Source organism: Schistocerca serialis, chromosome 5, assembly GCF_023864345.2.
Source record: "Schistocerca serialis cubense isolate TAMUIC-IGC-003099 chromosome 5, iqSchSeri2.2, whole genome shotgun sequence".
NCBI classification, from domain to species: Eukaryota; Metazoa; Arthropoda; class Insecta; order Orthoptera; family Acrididae; genus Schistocerca; species Schistocerca serialis.
The window spans coordinates 541,092,288-541,103,352 of record NC_064642.1 but is presented as its reverse complement, the minus strand read 5'-3'; the positions used below and the strand labels follow the sequence as shown (position 1 = coordinate 541,103,352).

The 11,065-nt window shown below is 44.9% G+C and overlaps 1 pseudogene; it reads left to right on the top strand.

The window, feature by feature from the left end:
* The first annotated feature begins 9,489 nt into the window (after positions 1 to 9,489).
* On the top strand, positions 9,490 to 9,607 carry LOC126482578 (5S ribosomal RNA; annotated as a pseudogene).
* Positions 9,608 to 11,065: the final 1,458 nt, after the last annotated feature.

The window sequence follows — 11,065 nt, the reverse complement described above, 5'->3', positions numbered from 1 at the left end:
AACAGATTTTAAAGTGCCGTGATGTAATAGCAGACAGTTAAGAAGAACAAGAAACAAATGATTTTTATGCGTGATGGAGATCCATATGAAAGGAGTTCGACGCATCTTTATGTAAATCAACCAAGCTATCAAGTCTTGAGTATTGTTCTAGAGTCTAGGATCGGTACCTGGAAGTTATTGGCACGAGAGAACATAAACACATGCACTCCTAAGGCTACAATGTTGTGCACTTAAAAAGGGCTATAATGTACACTTGCTCTACATGATACAAACACAATACAGCTTTCCAGAAACGTATAGTGTCCACTGTTCACATCTGATCACGATTCAGAAATTATACAATGACTGCATCAGGCCAATATAAAATGATCGTTAGTAGTGGCAGAGACGTCCCACAAGGAAACAGATAAACGCATAGCAGCAGCGTCTGACCTGTGAAAATTACAAGTCATTCTGTCACTAACTCTGTAAACAGCACATCTGTCGGGCAAATGTGTGCACAGGGATCACAGGACCTCACAAGAACCTTATGTTAGTTATGACACTAAAGTATCGATTTTACACCCAAGATGCGACAGGGGGGATAGAGTACATCGCATAAATCAAAGTTCATTTAGAGGAATGTGTCAAGTTTCATCACACATGAGACGGAAGTCCTTTGATGACCGAAAGGTTTACCATTAACGATCGCAAGTGACAGTACTTTAAACCACATACAGAACACGTGGCTCTATACGACTAGAATGCAGGCTATGTCATGCGACTGATGCATCCAGAGAGAACACTGGAAAAATTGACCTGCAGCAACTTCTCCTTCTCTAGACTGCATCAGTCAACCATTAAATTGTACCTCGTTACAGCTCCATCTCAATCGATCACCCCGTCCACTCTCTGTTATCCCTTAACGCAGATGTAAGTAAGTTTAGAGGTGAATGGTTCTCTGTCCTCCTGAAAAGCATCAAATACAGTAGTTAACTTGCTTGTATCACTGGTACCTCAATAGACATACAATATAATGCTGCCCCAATGGAAAAAAATTGACTGCTTCCCTGATTCCCTTCATTTCGATCTCGACATTTTCTCAGATTCTTCTTGTTGCTGCACACTTGTTCCCATGTACTAATTGTTCAGTGCGAACCAGAAGACATGCAAGTACTTCCCCAATTTTCCTGCATTTAGGTGTATATTTGGTCAATTTATACCTATTGACTCATCATTTTTCTCAGTTCTATCGATTTTATGTGAGATCTTTCCATGCGATCATGACATAACCTCTCGTTCTATGTTCTAAAATTGCTTGTAAATGTAGCACAGCTGCCGACACCTAGCCCAAATGCACTGATCGGGAGGCGTAATATATCACTGTACTCGACTGTATCCAGTGACCCCTTAGTGGGGTGTGGGGAATGGGAGGGGGTGGGGGAAAAACAGGTTAAGTGTGGTAACATGGAAAACCACTTAACAGAACAATAGGGCAAGGACCTGTCAATCAAAGGAGAACAATAGGTTAAGTACTTGTCAATTAAAGGAGAACAATAGGTTTGCCCCATCTGGCGTTCACTGTGTTATTCAGTGGTTTCGTATTTAACTAATTTGTAAATGAAAATGATAATATTATTTTATTACATTGAGTAATTACTGAATAATTTTTGTCCCGACTAAAGATTTGGTCAAGTTGCTAAAGAACTCCAAGTTAACGTCGTGTTAAAGTGTTGTCTGTAAGTTGTGTAAGTGTCACTAAATCACAGTTCATACAACAGATTCTATACAACTATGGATTATGATGGAAGCAGTTATCTTCAGCAAAATGATCATTAAAACCACCGAATATCAGCCGCGCACAACACCGACGTATGTTATCTGAAACAATATTCTTCGCAACTCGTGCGTAATTAATTTCGGCTCCATACATCAGCTAGAAAAGTTTCTTATGAGGATTGTGCCATGAGCACTGTTTTTAAAGAACCAATCTGATTCGAATCGTTTTCATTAAAATGAGTTCGGGACCACCGGAGCACATTAATTTTTACACATTTTTATTACGTTCGGCATTTATGTCTGCAGAGTTGCGTAATTTGAATTTGCCGCAGAGATAATTGTTCAGATGGTGGCAGACAATTGATAGAGACTTTCTATTGTTAGAGCAAATAAGTAAATATTTGAAATGCGTATTAAACTCTATAAAAACTGCTTTCGTATTGTGCGCTATTTAGACTTCACCAAGCAAACATTTGATTTGTTTCTAAGGAAAACACAGACAAAACGCGATAAAAATCGCTATCACCAATGGCTGCGCTGCTTGCAGCGGAAAGAAATAATTAACACAGATAACGCTTACTGAGAGAGGAATTAAAGTTAAAATAATTATGCACTCATATTTATAATAATAATGAACTCTATTTTCAAGTAATAATTAACAAATAATTACAATTTCTTAACAAACCTCAGTTTGATATGCGTCCGCAACCTACAAAAGCCATCCAACAAAAGATAAAAACAAAGGAAGACAAACGCAGATCATAAAAGGAATTTACAATTATCATTGTCTTTGTATGATACACATCGATATGTCCAATTACGTCATAGAATATTATATAAATAATTAATATTTATAAGTTTTCAATGTTTTTTTCATACGTCGAATAGATAATGTTTATAACTGTTACAGGCATAATTTCCTCTCGTCGCGCTGTATCTCGTGGATGTTACAACGTCCCTTGGGCTGAGAAAAAAAATTAGTTTATCTATTGTATTTTTTTTATCAGTCCACGCAATCCACGTAGATTTGCTACTCTCAAGATGCAAATGTTTAGTTTCAATGTTGTTTTAGACATGATAAAATTATAGTTGAATCGAGTACTTTAAATGACTTTAGTGACTGTATTATCTCGGAAATTGCTGCGGATACTTCCCGGATAAACTTATCCCCCCCCCCCCCCCCCCATTTGGGTTCACTGGACTCGGAAAACCGGGAATAAAACCGTCCAAGGGGCTTCAAGAAAATATAGACACCTACTTTTAACAGTCAGGCTTGACATGATTGTAATAAAATATGCTGGAAAATGCAAATTTATGACTCTGATGTAAGCATTTGAGATAATGAATGTTTTTTTTCATGCTGGTATATCATAAAATTTCCAAAGTCACTCATTCATCGAGTCTCATAACAATTTGCCGCTGACGTCGTAAGACCGCCCGGTGTCGAGCCGTGGGACTGCAGACAGGTAGTGGCTGCCGCTGGACCGCCCCTGGCCGAGTCGGTGGGGCGTCGGTTGCCGTCGGCTGCATCGTGGTTTGGATCTGCTGCTGGCTAGAAGTCGCGCTGCAGCAGGCCTTGTTTCTCCTTTCCCACGTCCCTCAGTTTAAGATGGTACATGAAATGTCAAAATATAAGCATCAGTGACAAGATAATTACTACTCTCATCCTGTGGAAAAGTTTATTAGTGTCCATTTCACTTGCATTCACACGGATGGAATTAGACTGTTTTTGGAGTATGGTGGTGGTGGTTAGTGTTTAACGTCCCGTCGACAACGAGGTCATTAGAGACGGAGCGCAAGCTCGGGTTAGGGAAGGATTGGGAAGGAAATCGGCCGTGCCCTTTCAAAGGAACCATCCCGGCATTTACCTAAAACGATTTAGGGAAATCACGGAAAACCTAAATCAGGATGGCTGGAGACGGGATTGAACCGTCGTCCTCCCGAATGCGAGTCCAGTGTGCTAACCACTGCGGCACCTCGCTCGGTTTTGGAGTATGTTCTGTATTTTGACACTGTTCAACACAATGTAGTGATTCACATGTAAGTTTATCACAATATGCACGTTTTGAACCCTGCACCGTTAATCATACAAGTGTCCGTAGTGTGCTTCGTTTACTTAAACGGAATGTAAATATTTTCGCGACGCGCTGCGTAGCCAACGTTGCATTATTGTTTTGCCGCGCGGCTGACTGTACAGTCTGTCACATTAAATTTGGCACGCGGAGACGCTTCGTATCAAACTACTAAAGGTCATCAGTTCAAATTAATTATTAATACAGTCAACAGTACTCAACGTTCATAGCGTTGCTGCTAACTTTGACACTCCAAGAACGTTCATAAGGTTACGTGATCACAGTTTTTATCACTGTTCATCATTATTCACAATGTAAATCACAGTTCTTCACGCGTCCACTAGTTCCTGCGAAACACGTTTCACTGTTCTGATTGCTGTCAGTAGTTTTCCACAGTACTTAACAGACAATCTATATGCAAATGAAACTTTTCAAGAAATGAGGTCTGGTACACTTGCACATAAGTTCAAATTACCATGACTGAATAACAAAATTTAAAATTTTACACTGTCACATAAACATGAGACAATATAAAACTTTCAGAATCTGCTACATTATCTTGACCATGAGATCATTACTGAACTGTCCAGATAACAGTACATTTCCATTTTTATTACAGATACATACACTCCTGGAAATGGAAAAAAGAACACTTTGACACCGGTGTGTCAGACCCACCATACTTGCTCCGGACACTGCGAGAGGGCTGTACAAGCAATGATCACACGCACGGCACAGCGGACACACCAGGAACCGCGGTGTTGGCCGCCGAATGGCGCTGGCTGCGCAGCATTTGTGCACCGCCGCCGTCAGTGTCAGTCAGTTTGCCATGGCATACGGAGCTCCATCGCAGTCTTTAACACTGGTAGCATGCCGCGACAGCGTGGACGTGAACCGTATGTGCAGTTGACGGACTTTGAGCGAGGGCGTATAGTGGGCATGCGGGAGGCCGGGTGGACGTACCGCCGAATTGCTCAACACGTGGTGCGTGAGGTCTCCATAGTACATCGATGTTGTCGCCAGTGGTCGGCGGGAGGTGCACGTGCCCGTCGACCTGGGACCGGACCGCAGCGACGCACGGATGCACGCCAAGACCGTAGGATCCTACGCAGTGCCGTAGGGGACCGCACCGCCACTTCCCAGCAAATTAGGGACACTGTTGCTCCTGGGGTATCGGCGAGGACCATTCGCAACCGTCTCCATGAAGCTGGGCTACGGTCCCGCACACCGTTAGGCCGTCTTCCGCTCACGCCCCAACATCGTGCAGCCCGCCTCCAGTGGTGTCGCGACAGGCGTGAATGGAGGGACGAATGGAGACGTGTCGTCTTCAGCGATGAGAGTCGCTTCTGCCTTGGTGCCAATGATGGTCGTATGCGTGTTTGGCGCCGTGCAGGTGAGCGCCACAATCAGGACTGCAAACGACCGAGGCACACAGGGCCAACACCCGGCATCATGGTGTGGGGAGCGATGTCCTACACTGGCCGTACACCACTGGTGATCGTCGAGGGGACACTGAATAGTGCACGGTACATCCAAACCGTCATCGAACCCATCGTTCTATCATTCCTAGACCGGCAAGGGAACTTGCTGTTCCAACAGGACAATGCACGTCCGCATGTATCCCGTGCCACCCAACGTGCTCTAGAAGGTGTAAGTCAACTACCCTGGCCAGCAAGATCTCCGGATCTGTCCCCCATTGAGCATGTTTGGGACTGGATGAAGCGTCGTCTCACGCGGTCTGCACGTCCAGCACGAACGCTGGTCCAACTGAGGCGCCGGGTGGAAATGGCATGGTAAGCCGTTCCACAGGACTACATCCAGCATCTCTACGATCGTCTCCATGGGAGAATAGCAGCCTGCATTGCTGCGAAAGGTGGATATACACTGTACTAGTGCCGACATTGTGCATGCTCTGTTGCCTGTGTCTATGTGCCTGTGGTTCTGTCAGTGTGATCATGTGATGTATTTGACCCCAGGAATGTGTCAATAAAGTTTGCCCTTCCTGGGACAATGAATTCACGGTGTTCTTATTTCAATTTCCAGCAGTGTATATTTATATTTTTTATTTTTTTTATTCGGATTGTTATTAACATGTTTTTGGGACAGATGTCCATGTTCAGTTTATTTAACCGGAATGTTGCTCAAAGGGAGCAGTCGTGTTGCCATTCTGTCTGCATCTAGAAGCAGTGAGAATGATGATTGTTTACATTGCAGGCCAACAACGCCAACCTTTCTGTGATAGATATTTGCGGCAGACCAGCCTGCCGAAGCTACCTCCGACCTCTGCTGCACGGATCCGTCATTGCTGTGGCGGGGCGCATCACACCTTGGAGTTACAGTGAGGCGAGAGCCGAGAGGGCTGCTAGCCTCCGATTTCTGGGTGGCATCGTCCAGCAGACTGCAAGCTGCTGTCCACAGGGGCGGGGCCAGGGCGCGAACTCGTAGCCTCCCGGGTGCAGAGCTGTGTGCGGGATCTGAACATGCTGCCCTGCACGGACGGCCGGAGCTGTTAATGGTCACTATGATGTCGGCGAACGGCTGCTTCTCTTCGGCGCTCTACGAGTCACACTCGAGGGAGCAGTCAGCGGTGTTCCGAGGTATCGTGCACAGCTAACGCACGCGGCAGCCACTTAACCATGGTGTGACTAGAAGCACTATGTCTGCAAGGCTGGGCAACTGGGTGCCAACACAGTAGATTCCGGCATTGGCATGGTGTGCAGCGCCATCGCCGAGTTCAGCAGAAGGCCTGCTGTTTATCTTCGGTGTAATAAAGTCAATGACACACTTGCCTGTGTTTTTCTGCACGCTTCAGCGTGAGTCACCCCTCTCTACCAAACCATATCTCTCGGTCTGACGTATTACAACCCCTGAGCTCGGAGGATTGTAACAATTTGGTGTCCGCTTTCCAACACAATACTTTGCGTCAGAAAGTTTCCGTCCACGTCCAGCACTACATTTTGGTGAGAGAGTTGGCTTTGGTGAGTGGTGAATCAGGCAGTGGTACTCGACATAAGTACCAGCCCAGCACAATATGGAGCAGTGAGACTAAGTTTTGTTGACATTTTTGATGTTTGCCCTTGTTGTCCTGGTTAGTGGTGTGATCTAGAGTACAAGATGTTTAGCTACAGGAACCTGTTGAGTTATCTTTGTTTAGAGGTAATGGTGCAGGGGATAATTTGATAATTTAGTGCCATGTGAGGTGTCCATTTCGTAATTTGGGCACGAGTTGAATGGGAGTTACTGTTTTGTCTCACTTAAAAAATTATTGTATTAAGGTGGAAGTAGGGAACACAAAATGGTGAAAACACGTGCTACTACCTCAGTTGCAGTTGCTGCTTTAAAATGCAAGCGTTAATAGAGTAGTTTGAGAGCATGAAGGACAAAAATCTCGAACTTAAACGTGAGACAGAGGATCGTAAGGAGAGGCATGATCAGTCGCAATAGATCTCGGGAAAGTAAGTCTGGATTGAGAGTACCTTCTGTGCCATATGACCCGGCAGTGGTCGCACTGATTAATCCCTTCTTGGGCAAGGCAACGGAGGACGTGACAATTTTCGTTAAGGATGTTAGGGACGCTGCAGGAGCACTTGGGTGGTCAGATGAAGTGACCGTATATGTTGTTAATATGAGTTTGGCAGGGGCGCCAAAGCATATGTTGCCTACCACGAGACATTGAGTAAGTACCTATGTTCCAGGAGTGTGTTCAAATGGTTCAAATGGCTCTGAGCACTATGGGACTTAACTTCTGAGGTCATCAGTCCCCTAGAACTTAGAACTACTTAAACCTAACTAACCTAAAGACATCACACACATCCATGTCCGTGGCTGGATTCGAACCTGCGACAGTAGCGGTCGCGCGGTTCCAGACTGTAGCGCCTAGAACCGCTCGGCCACTCTGGCCGGCTCCAGGAGTGGGCCGTGCGATTGTGCCAGCGATACCAAAAGCAGAACAGTGCGCGATTTTTTCGGGAGAAATTAAGTACGTTATCGATGCAATGTAACGAATCTGTGGAAGCGTTCACGGACTGAATCCATAAGCTAAATGAAAGACATATGTACAGACCCAGAACGCAGAAGTGAGTAGGGTACTGTTGCAGAGGGCAGAAAATAGAGTGCTGGATGGTTTTTTGCGTGCTATACCCGATGAAACGTCACGGAAGGTACGGATGGAAAACCCAGATGACTTAGAATCAGCTCTTAGGGTAGCAGCACTTATAGAGGAAGTGGGCATGGCTACAAAGCAGAGAATGGACCATCGCGTGTTTGCTTCTGAAGTCAAGTGATTTAGATGTGGTCGGGAGGGGCATGTAAGGAAGCAATGTAAGTAACAAGAGTGCTATGCATGTGACATTGTGGGTCACCGGGCATTTGAGTGTAGAGGTAGGAAGGGTGGAAAGCACCAGCAAGGGACGCAGCCGTTAAATGGAAATGGGATTGCTTCAACCGTCGGAAGGCAGCCTCGACAGACCGTAACACGGTACAAGTTAGTGCACAGACATAATGTTGCTTACTGGGCTTAGTGGCTGGTAGGAAACAGAGATTTTTGGTGGACACGGGTACGAATGTTTCCGTTATTAGCCTGGACCTCGTGCGAAAGAGGAGACTGGGCTGCCACGGCATAGGTTACGTGGGATTGGCAACAATAGAGTGGAATCACTGGGCACAGCAGTACTGGAATTTTCGACTTCATTACGATTGGCAGTACTGTCACCGATGTGTGTGTGTCATTTGTAATGCAGTTACCTGCGAGGTAAGTTCCGCTAATTTCCACTTCAGTGAGGCTAGTGGACTGCAGGCACATCGTCTTATCGTGGTGTCAGTGTTGATGCATGTCTGCTGTCTGCACTAGAACGTTTACATCACCTGCGCCTACTGTCAGAATTTTTGGGCGTGTGAGGGTAATCAGGAAAGTCAAATATTGCACAGCACGTCATCGCCATCCGCGTTGCTTGCCACTGTGCGTAAATGACGTAAAAGTTGTGACAGGGTGCGATTGCCGAGCTCCTCAGTTCGAAAAAGCTCCTCTAGTCGCTTCACTGTCAGAATGCTCGTCACCAGCACATTCCTGATTGACGCATACCATTTGTTGTCCAGCACGGCAGCTAGAATATCCTGTACTTCTGCCACTGAGTCTTCTCTAAGCATTACGACCACATAACTATATCTCATCTTGTCTCTGATGTCTGTGCAAGGACGAACTAGCTTTCAAGCTACCCAAACCACAACACAGGGTTGTGTTACCAGAATGGTGGTGGCTGCTCGCAGCTTGTTCTGTGGTGGCTGGTGAACTGCCAATTATCGTGAATGAGATTTTCACTCTGCAGCGGAGAGTGCATTGTTATGAAACTTCCTGGCAGATTAAAACTGTGTGCCAGACCGAGTTCGAATCTCGGTTCGGCACACAGTTTTAATCTGCTAGGAAGTTTCGTGCCAATTATCGTATTAGAATGGGTGTGGCTCGGCTAGTGCAGAAGTGACCAACGTCCATAATGCTATGTGACGTGGAATGCTGAAACCAGCACAGTCATGCTATGGTGCAATCAAGTCAGGGTCACCAAATATCTGGACATCAGATAGAACCAAACATTTATTTCCACATACAAGCTATACACAGCAGCTCAGAAGTATGAGAATGTAAGAATCGTGGTGCTGAGAAGGGGCCAACGGCCTTGCCACAGTGGTAACACCGGTTCCCATCAGATCACCGAAGTTAAGTGCTGTCGGACTGGGCTAGCACTTGGATGGGTGACCATCCGGTCTGCCGAGCACTGTTGGCAAGCGGGGTGCACTCAGCCCTTGTGAGGCAAACTGAGGAGCTACTTGATTCAGAATTAATGGCTCCGGTCCCGGAAACTGACATACGGCTGGGAGACCGGTGTGCTGATCACATGCCCCTCCATATCCGCATCCAGTGACACCTGTGGGCTGAGGATGACACGGCGGCCGGTCACTACGGTCGGTACTGTTGGGCTTTCATGGCCAGTTCGGGAGGAGTTTAGTTTTAGTTGGTGCTGAGAAGACGGAATAATCTAGAAATCTCAAGTCAAAGGGTAACTAGGATGATAAACTGGCATTGCAGTTACATGGAATGTTTATGTATCACTGTACACTCATGCTTGTGGGGACACCTCAGATTCTGGGAATTCCCTGCCCCAAGTACAACATGAGGCAGAAAACTGTTAATGCCATGACCGATCGTACAGGGAAAAATGGATATAGACAGGCAGACGGGCCTCAGTGTTAGATTCACTGTTGTGATTTTTTTTCTCACTACTAAATTTTTAACACAAAACAATAATATTCAATCAACTGATATTCTCTGATTATTAAAGAAATTATTTATTTATACCACATTTCTTTTATGCAAGAATGTATGTGAATAACTGTTTCACTTCAATTATTTCAAAAATTATTTGAGTACCTAACTACATATACAAAACAGATTTTTTATTGCTGTCAACACTACCTTTGAATCAGAAGTTCAGTACTGTCCCAATTCATAACACACAGGCTTATGAAAATGTCAGTGGAAACTGAGACCTGCTTATCAGAGCTGATGGCATACTAAAGGTTTATAGAAGAGAGTAGTTAGAGAACTGTGGTTAAATTGTTTTGTTTTCACCTGATCTATACACTATAAAATGAAAAAGTTCTTAAAACGAATTTCATAGTAATATAATAATAAAAAAAGTAGCTTTAGTTTTAATTTAGTAGTGTAGACCAAATCAACTAAGATTTTTTCCAAATAAGAGTTTTTCACATTATTTGGTATTGTTAGAAAACTTGTGGGATGTGGTGGACCTCTCTTGTGAAGGCACCACGGCTGTAGCCCTCCCCTAAATCCAGCCATGTACAAAGCTTCTACAATCAACAGTTGCAACCTTCTACCAACTGTTCAGTTCCTCAGTGATAGAATTCCACTCCGTGGTCATCAATCAAGCCATTCGAGAATCACTGCGTGAATGTTATCATTGGAACACCTGCAGCAGCTGATCTGGTTGGAGTGGCCAGAGGTGACGGTCATATGTGTGCGAGGTTTGCTTCCCTGTCTGAATGTGTGTGCTTATCTCTTTTCTGAAGAAGACTTTGGCCAAAATCTTATACGTAGCAGTCTTTTCGTCGTGCCTATCTGCAGCTCACCATGTAATCTTTCTGGTGAGCAGCAGTCTATCCTTTTCATAATACTGTTGTTAATTACTTACATTAAATAGTCTTGTACCCAAAGTTTTTCTTCA